The 9,245-nt window shown below is 40.5% G+C and overlaps 1 long non-coding RNA gene across 2 annotated transcripts; it reads left to right on the plus strand.

The window, feature by feature from the left end:
- Nucleotides 1-1,670: 1,670 nt before the first annotated feature.
- On the plus strand, nt 1,671-8,708 carry LOC140517635 (uncharacterized). 2 transcript variants are annotated; one of them, XR_011971663.1, is made up of 4 exons: nt 1,671-1,767; nt 3,787-3,926; nt 4,146-4,290; nt 5,312-8,708. It is a non-coding gene; the product is annotated as an uncharacterized lncRNA (long non-coding RNA). The 2 variants fall into 2 exon arrangements; XR_011971662.1 differs by lacking the exon at nt 3,787-3,926.
- The last annotated feature ends 537 nt before the right edge of the window (nt 8,709-9,245 follow it).

Here is a 9,245-nt window from a genome sequence, read left to right on the forward strand (position 1 = left end):
TTTCTGCTCCTCTAACAGCTAACAGTTCCAGACTATCAAAGCTCACACAGTTACCACCAGCTTTGGTTCTACTTCACCAGAGACCAGGAAAGAATAGACCCAGAAGAAGCAGAAGCTATATCAGGGTGCCTCCAGCCTGGCTAAAAGGGGGTCCAGCACCCTTTCCTCACATGGAGTATTTGGTTCACTTGAACATAACTAGGAAATAGAGACAGTTTGATTCACCCCCATGGAAATCTTTGGTATGAACACTCAAATATTGGCTGGACAGCCAACTGATAGAACTTTTCTTCACTACAAAATAAGTAGATGGGAAAAAGGTAGAGAATGCCTGTACATTCCTGAAATTGGTTAGCTGGGAGCTTCCATTTCCTAGAGTCAGGCACTTCCAGAAATTTCTCACTCCGAGCCTTTATTGGCCACTTCCCCATTCCATGTACAACAGTTTCCTAACTGTTTATTTCACTTGGCATCAGCTCATATAAGTCTTTCCTTGTTTCTCTTGAAGTATACTCATCTTTTCTTATGACAAAAGTCCATCACATTTATGCAGAATAATTTGTTTAGCTATTCCCCCAATTGATGGACATCTCTCTATACTTTCATTTCTTTGTTACCACATAAGTGATATTATAATTAATCTACAGTTACTCTGCTGTGTATAGGGTCTTTTTTTCAGTGACCTCCTTGGGATATGTGTCCAGTAGTGACATTTCTTAATCAAAGGGAATGAATATTTTGCTCAATTTACTTGAAGAATTCCAGACTGTTTGTACCAAATCACAGCTTCAACAACAACAACATGCCAATATGCCTATCTTTCCACAACCCCTCCAGCATAGACTTTCCCTTTTCTTCTGTCATTTTTGTCATTTTACGGAGTATAATGTAAAACCTTTGGTTGTTCTGATTTGCATTTCTTTTATGATTAGTGATTTGTATCATTTTTCATATGTTAGGGACTGAGTTTTCTCTCCCCTAGCTTCTAGCCCAGACCTCTGTACATTTTAAATGTGTGTGTGTATGTTAATTTGGGGGAATGAAAGAAGGAAGAAATAAAATTCAGATAAGATCATATAATATCATATATATATAGTTATACAAAATAATAACATTATTGTTAGAACCAGAACTATAACCAACATCACAGTATTATAAGACTTAGCTCTGAAGGCTTCTTAAAGGCTGAATCAAATGCCTTCATTTTACAGATGAGGAAACATAGCCCTGGAGATGTGGCATGACTTGCCCAAGGTGACAAAGGCAGGAAGTAGCAGAGAGGAGAGAACTGGACCCTTTCTCTTCAGTCCAAGGCTCCTCTCCCTTCCCATGTCTGCCAAAGGTTTGCCCATACCCCTGACAGCCCCTAATGATTCTGAGTCTTCCAGAGCTGAGGGTAAGAGGTCCTCACATTTCCTCCTCTGCCAGTGGAACGGAAGAATGGAAGGGCAATGAGATGACTCACTTCTGAAGAGGAGATTGGGATATCTGCCAGTAGATGAGGGCTGGATGTCAGTCTGCAGTTCTCCTCTTTGTTCTGCCCACCACAGTAAATTCAGGTCAGATAATTAGCGCTCATTTTTATTCCTTCTGCTTTCTGAATTCTACAGTGCAATGAGTAGGAGGCAAGACTTCTGAAACCTTCCATGAGATTGCCGTTGCCGTGGCAACCCCTCCCTTGGAATTCTCCTGCTTATTCCCAGGCAGTTAACAGCAGGAGAGCTTCCAAGCCCAGGAGCTAAAAGAGTGTGGCTATCCTACCAGAAGGTCAGTCAGGCCCCAGAGGTCACCATAGACAGTGGGTCTCATGTGGTCTATGCTGGGTGTCAATGTTGGAAAGAAGGAGGACATGGGGTCCACTGGGGGAATGTTATTTTCTGAAGGATGAGGGGAGAAAACAAAAACACATTTCACAAAAGTGAGAGAGAGAGAAAAAGAGAGAGAGTCAAATGGTTGAAATTGTCACTGTTGTGTGATAAATGGGGTGGCATGATCCAATGAGAGAGCTGGTGGGTGGTGCTTTATAAACTAAAAATCATCATGCCAGTGTGGGTTATAAAGATAAGGAAGATGGCTTGCTAAGCAGAATATTGGAATTCAGAGAAAATGTATTTGATCCAAACACCTAAACTTTCCTCTTTCTACTGGGAATCGAGAGCATTTTTTCCCTCCTCCCTGGAGGGGTATATCCCCAGGATCTTTTCATCCCTGATGGGGGTGGCCAAACATGTCCTTGCCTGAAATGACCTTCCCAAATATCTCTTCCTTTGGTCTTTGAACCCACATGACTTTCATCACTTACTTTCAAAGCTGAAATGGTTGAGGAATAGCAGATTCAACGTGGGAAAAGCCAAGGAGACATTCTCTTCTTCTAAGTTCAGGAACTTATTCAATTGGTGTGACTCTGGGCACTGCCTCAATTTCCCATCTGTAAATGGGGATAATAATACTACCAATCTTCCAGGGCTGTTGTAAGGTTACAATGAGAGAATATATGCAAAGTGTTTTATAAACCTTGCTATATAAATACTACATTGTTGTTTTGCTATTGTGGTAATTGGTGCTATCCTGAAGTCTTTTCACTCACAGTCATCGTGGTCCCTGGGAGATACTGCTCTCTGCAAACAACCACACTGGCAGCATGAGCTGCCCAGCTCCAGCACCAACCATGTGTCTTCAAGGCTTAGCCAAGGACATTCCACTTTGGGATTAGGAAATACCAGCCACTGGAGTTAGGGGTTTGGCCCAGCACGAATCATTTGATTTATGTTTATTTCCTCTCCACCCGTGAATTTCCCCTCTCAACGAGTCAGGAAGACATGAATCTCCCTGGCTCACTCATGCCACATTGTATGGCTGAGGCAAACTCACAGATTTCCAGGGTGACCTTGGGACCTTCATTGCTTAGGGGAATACACGTGTGATATGCAAATGATGAATTAAATTTTCCTAAGGGGAATTGTCTAAAAAATATATATGACTAACCTCGTTTAAACAAAATGCTCCCCCCAAGACAAGTTTTAAAGGCAAGGATTTCAGCTGTGACCTCTCAGCATGGGGCTGGGGGCAGGAAGCCTGCCTGCAGTGCAGGGATGGGGGCAAGAAAGAAGGGAGGGGGTGGGGAAGAAACATCTCCCAATCTGGACAGAGGAGGGAATACTGCCATTAGGAAAATCAGCCAAGTCGGGCCTCCAGGATAGGGACTCCCAAGTACCTTACCCTGGGGTGTTCTGGATTCTGTCTGTAAAGCATGGAAAACTTTCTGATTAAAAGAACAGGAGGGACAGTCTCAGAGGCCATGGGTTGCTCTGATCATTTTTTTAAATTTGCTGTCAAATCAGGTAACCCTGGAATTTACTAATAGAAAGTACCATATATCAGTTGATATATGAAAGGAAACTGATGCCTTGATTTGAACATTTTTCTCCCCACCTCACCGCGCCCCCCCCACCTATACTTGATTCTAGAAGGACTTGTTCACAAACATATAACAGTGACAAATATTGAGCATGAATTGGAGTGGGGTGTAGGTCTGAAAAGCACCTCCCTTCTATCGTTGGAAAAGTGGAGAGCTATGGGCATAGCTTGACATTCCTTAGCAAATCTGCTTTATTTGTCACTTGGATTTGTTTAATTATTTTCCTTTGTTACAAGAGAAGGATCACTAGGTGACTATTGCTACATTTGAAAATGGTGACATGTAAACAAAAACTGTCAATAAAAACATTAATTTAAAAATATGTCACATCAGCTGAAGATCGAATTGAACAATTGGGTCCATTTCAGGATGTCTCGAGATTATTTCAGTCTATTCTTTTGTATTGGAGTTGGAATGTGAGAAGGAAGAATTTAAATCAGAAGAGAAGATTGTTATTCAGAAATTGGAATAGAGGCCATCTTTACTCGCTGTGATGTACATAAAAAAAGTTAGAATTTTTATTTTCTTCACATTTTATATATATGTGTGTGTGTGTGTGTGTGTGTGTGTGTGTGTGTGTGTGTGTAAGTATGTGTGCATGTGTGTGTGTATTTGAAATCCCAAGAAATGTCATTCCATGCTAAACCAATCAGACACTAAAAGATATTCCTGGGTCTTTTATTTTTATCCCCCATGTGTCTTTTTCTGCTTTCATCTCCTTGCACAGGGAGAAGCTGCCAGAAAGAAACCCAAATCAAGGTTGACTCCAACATGGCTGAAGGCCCAGGCAGTGGCAAGGACCCACCATCTCTACCTGTGGCTCTGTGGCATCATTCCCACTAGGTGGGAGGCCCTTCTGGGCCTGGGAAAAGGTGAGTGGGGGCAGCCAAAGCTACTTTCTAAGAAATACCTTACAACTCATGAGCTGCTAATGGGACCTCATAGAAGAACAGGAAGTGTCTGAAAAAGCAAGCCCCCATATTTCATTGATGAGACCATCAGAGCCTGCATCTACTTACTCATTATTAAACTGAGTTGAAAATGAAGCTGTGGACTTTGGCACTGGAGTTTCAGAGAGAAGGAAAGGTAAGAGAGGCCTTGAAATAAACCAGGGAGGAGTGGATGGCCTGCCAAGGAAAGTAGAATCTCTCATCTCTCATTCAACACTGACTCTGCCAAGGTGGTCATTAAGTATTTGTTAATACAGTGGCTCCTGAAGTGACATCATTTTACGAAGGGGAGTTAAGCCTCAGATTGTTTGTCTTTGTACTAGGAAGACCCTCCCCCTTAGGGAGAACTGGTGAGCTTAGAACAACATTTCAGTCTGGCTCAGTGACAACTTACATCCAAGTCTTTGTTGGTAAGTGCTGAAGTTATTCAGACATACTCCCACATACACACACACACTCACACATTCACTCACACACACACACACACACACACACACACACTCACATGCTCACAAACACATGTCTGATATATCTTTGTCCCAGCTTGCCACATTTGCCATCTAGAAGAGCTAATATAATGAAATGAAAAGAATGTGAGATTTGGAGTCAGAGTACCAAGGATTGAATCCAGACTTTGCCTTTTACTGACTCAGGTTTTGGGCTAATCACAAGTCTTATCTGGGATTAAGTTTCATGCTCTGCAAAATAAAAACCTTTGGCCTTATAAGCCATTTGTTTCAACCTACTTATTTTCCAGAAAAGCAACCTGAGGCCCAGAGATGCTCATTGAATTGTCAAGGTCACACAGGTAGTAAGAATAAGAGTCAGGATATGAACCCAAGACATCTGATTTCCAGCAGGCTTTCCATTAGGATTGAGATGCTTCTGTCCAACACTGAATTCAGTGACCAGCTGACAAATATGCTCTTCTCCCATTCCACAGGATATACTCTTTGGGAAAGCACCCTGCTAAACATAGTGATGTCAGCAAGAATTGGCCAAAGAGTTACAAGGAAACATTTTCCATCTGGTAACATAAGCTCAATCTCTGGATTTCCTGGGACAAGCATTGCTTTTAATCATCATTAAGTTCTTATCCTGTCCGGTTCTTGTGAAACAAGAGAAGTATCTTTTAGTCCTTCCATTACCTACTCCCACTGCTGCCAGCTCAGTATTTGGTTCTCATGTGGTTCATTTTTCATCTGAAATTGCCAAAGATTTGCTTAAACCATCGATTACAAAGGTCCACCCTCAACTGAGGTCTGCCTAGCCGTAAATATACCATTAATGTTGCTAAAGTATATTTTCTTTAATTTATAAAGATTTAGATACAAACCACTCTAATTATAGACTTTGATCAAAAATTATAGAAAGGGTATGATAGTTATCTTCAAGTATTTGAAGACTATTGCCTAGAAAAGTAATCCAGCATATTCAACTTGGCCCTAGAGGAGAGAACCACGGGCAATGGGTAAATGAGGCAAAGGGGTAGATTTCAGCAGGATGTGGAAGAGGAAAAAATAAGGAAAAAATTCCTAACATTTCCCAAAGTGAGGTCTTAGAATAGAGGGAGTGTTCCTCCTTAGAGATACTCAAACAGAGCCTGAATGAGCCCTTATGAGGGGTGCTTTTCTAGTCAGGATTCTCTTTCAGGCATGAGTGGGCTAGATGGCTGCTTAAGATCCTTTCTAGTCATGTGATCATCAGAAGAATGAGCACCTCATAAGGGCTGCCATGATATTTTAACCCTCTTTAATAATCAACAATGTCATCATTCACAGAGAATCACATACCACACTTAGCACCTTGCATCTTATGCCAAGAGAAGCTTTAAATGGATACATGACTTAAATATTAAATGTTGTATCATAAATCATTTAAAGAAATAAGGAAAAATGTTATATATCAATTCTATGGATAACAAAAAAAGACCCTGACCAACCAAGGTACAGAAAGTATTACAAAAGATAAAATGTTTTGATTACATAAAATTAAAAGGTATTTGCGCAACCAAATCTAATAAAGCTGGATTTAGAGGGGGGTAGAGCCAAGATAGAAGAGTAAAAGCAGGGACTTCGCTGAGCTCTCTCCCAAAGCTCTCCAAATACCTGTAAACTCTAAACAAATTCAAGAACTAAAGAATCTACAAAATAGTGAAACAAATCCCCAACCCAAGACAACCTGGAAAGTTGACAGGAAGGGTCTATTGCGCTGGGCAGGGAGCAGAGCACAGTCTAGTGTGAGCTGCATGGACACAGATAAGTTGGAGCAGGCTTCAAAAGACTGAGTCATTGGCGGCTGTGGCAGCATCCAGACATCTCAACCCACAAACACTAAAAAACTCTATGAGACATGGGTGAAAGAGTTTCTCACTGTCTGGCCAAATCTGCCCCCAGCCCCAGGGTAGTGGCCAGCTGTAGTACCAGCAGCAGTGGTGGCAGAGACTGCTTGTGGAGTTCTAGACTCATGGACGGTAAGGGATAGAGCAGCTGACAAAATCCTTGAGTCCTGGGACAGTACACCCACCCCACCCCTACTCCCACTTGAAGCAGAGTCCTACCGTGACAAAGAGTTAGAAAGTCAAGTATTTGACTGAGAAGATGATTAAACTTCATAAAAGAACTGAATACAGAATCTTACTTTGGTGATAAAGAAGATGAAAACATACAGCTAGAAGAAGTGTGTTTGTCCTTCGTTGCCAAAGAAGACCACTTGCACTTGACTTTGTTTTGAGTGAGGGAAGGCTGTGCAGGTCACCAGTCTCATTTCTCCTCCAGAGCTATCTGAATCCAGTGACCTGATATTCATCAGGATGACTGGAGATGACCCAGGATGAGGCAATTGGGGTTAGATGATTTGTCCAAGGTCACACAGCTAGTGAGGGTCAAGTGTCTGAGGTGAGATTTGAACTCAGGTCCTCCTGACTCCTGCACTAGTGCTCTATCCACTGCACTACCTAGCTGCCCCTCAACTAGAAGAAGACAACAAAGTCAAAGCGCCTACATCAAAAGCCTCCAAGAAACATATGAATTGGCTGCAGGCCATGGAAGAGCTCAAAAAAGATTTTGAAAATCAAGTAAGAGGAGTCCAAGCAAAATTGGGAAGAGAAATGCGTGTGATACAAGAAAATCATGAAAATCGAGTCAACAACTTGCTAAAGGAGATCCCCCAAAAATACTGAAGAAAATAGCACCTTAAAAAAGAGACCAATCCAAATGGGAAAAGAAGTCAAAAAAGTCAATGAAGAGAAGAATGCCAAAAAGGAAGAATTTGTTGAATGGAAAAGGAGATCCAAAAGTTCACTGAAGAAAATAGTTCTTTCAAAATTAGAATGGAGCAAATAGAGCTAATGACTTTATGAGAAATGAAGAAATTATAAAACGGAACTAAAAAAATAAAAAAATAGGAGACAATGTGAAATATTTCATTATATAAACAACTGACAGGAAAAATAGATCCAGGAGAGACAATTTGAAAATTATGGGACTACCTGAAAGCCATGATAAAAAAAGAGAGAGACTAGATATCATCTTTCAAAAAATCACCAAAGAAAACTGCCCTGATATTCTAGAACCAGAAGGATAAAATAGAAATTGAAAGACTCCACCAATAGTGTCCTGAAAAAGATCCCAAAATGAAAACTCCTAGGAATATTGTAGCCAAATTTCAGAGTTCCCAGGTGCAGGAGAAAAGAAACAATTCAAGTATTGTGGAAATACAACCATAACACAAGATCTAGCAGCTTCTGCATTACAAGATTGAAGGGCTTAGAATATGATATTCTGGAGTTCAGAGGAGATAGGATTAAAATCAAAAATCACATGCCCAGCAAAACTGAGTATAATCCTTCAGGGGAAAAAATAGACATTCAATGAAATAGAGGACTTACAAGCTTTCTTGATGAAAAGACCAGAGCTGAATAGAAAATTTGTCTTTCACATGCAAGAATCAAGAAAAGCAAGAAAAAGTAAACAGGAAAGAGAAATCATGAGTAACTTATTGAAGTTGAACTGTTTACATTTCTATATGGAAAGATGATGTTTGTAACTCTTGAGACTTTTATCAGTATTAGGACAATTGGAGTAAACAGATAGATGATAGATAGATAGATAGATAGATAGATAGATAGATAGATAGATAGATAGATAGATAGACAGATAGATAGATGGCACAGGGTGAGTTGAATATAAAGGGATGATATCTAAAAAAATAAAATTAAGGAATAAGAGAACAATATATTGAGAGGAGAAAGAGAAACATGGAATGGGGTAAATTATCTCATATAAAAGAGGCATGAAAAAATTACACAGTGGAGGGGAAGAGGGGGGAGGCGAGAAGGAATGAGTGAACCTTACTGTCATTGGATTTGGCTTAAGGAGAGAATAACATATACACTCAATTGTGTATCTTACCCTACAGGAAAGTGGGGGGGGGGTGGATGAATAAGAGGAGGAAACAATGACAGAAGGGAGGGCAGAGTTGGGGAGAGGTTACTCAGAAGTAAACACTTTTGAAAAGTAACATGGTCAAAGAAGAAAATAGAATAATTTGGGGGCATGATAGGATGGAGGGAAATATAGTTAGCCTTTCACAACATAACTATTATGGAAGTGTTTTGCAAAAATACACATGTATATAACCTATATTGAGTATCTTGCTTTCTCAGTGAGTGTGGAGAGAAAAGAAGGGAGAGAATTTGGAACTCAAAGTTTTAAAAAGAAATGTTAAAAAATGTGTTTACATGCAACTGAGAAATAAGATACGCAGGCAATGGAGAATAGAAATCTATCTTGCCCTTCAAGAAAGTAAAGGGGAAAAGGATAAGAAGGGCAGATGATAAAAGGGATGGCAGGCTGGGAACAGGGGTAATCAGAATG

This window comes from Notamacropus eugenii, chromosome 1, assembly GCF_028372415.1.
Source record: "Notamacropus eugenii isolate mMacEug1 chromosome 1, mMacEug1.pri_v2, whole genome shotgun sequence".
Classification (NCBI taxonomy): domain Eukaryota; kingdom Metazoa; phylum Chordata; class Mammalia; order Diprotodontia; family Macropodidae; genus Notamacropus; species Notamacropus eugenii.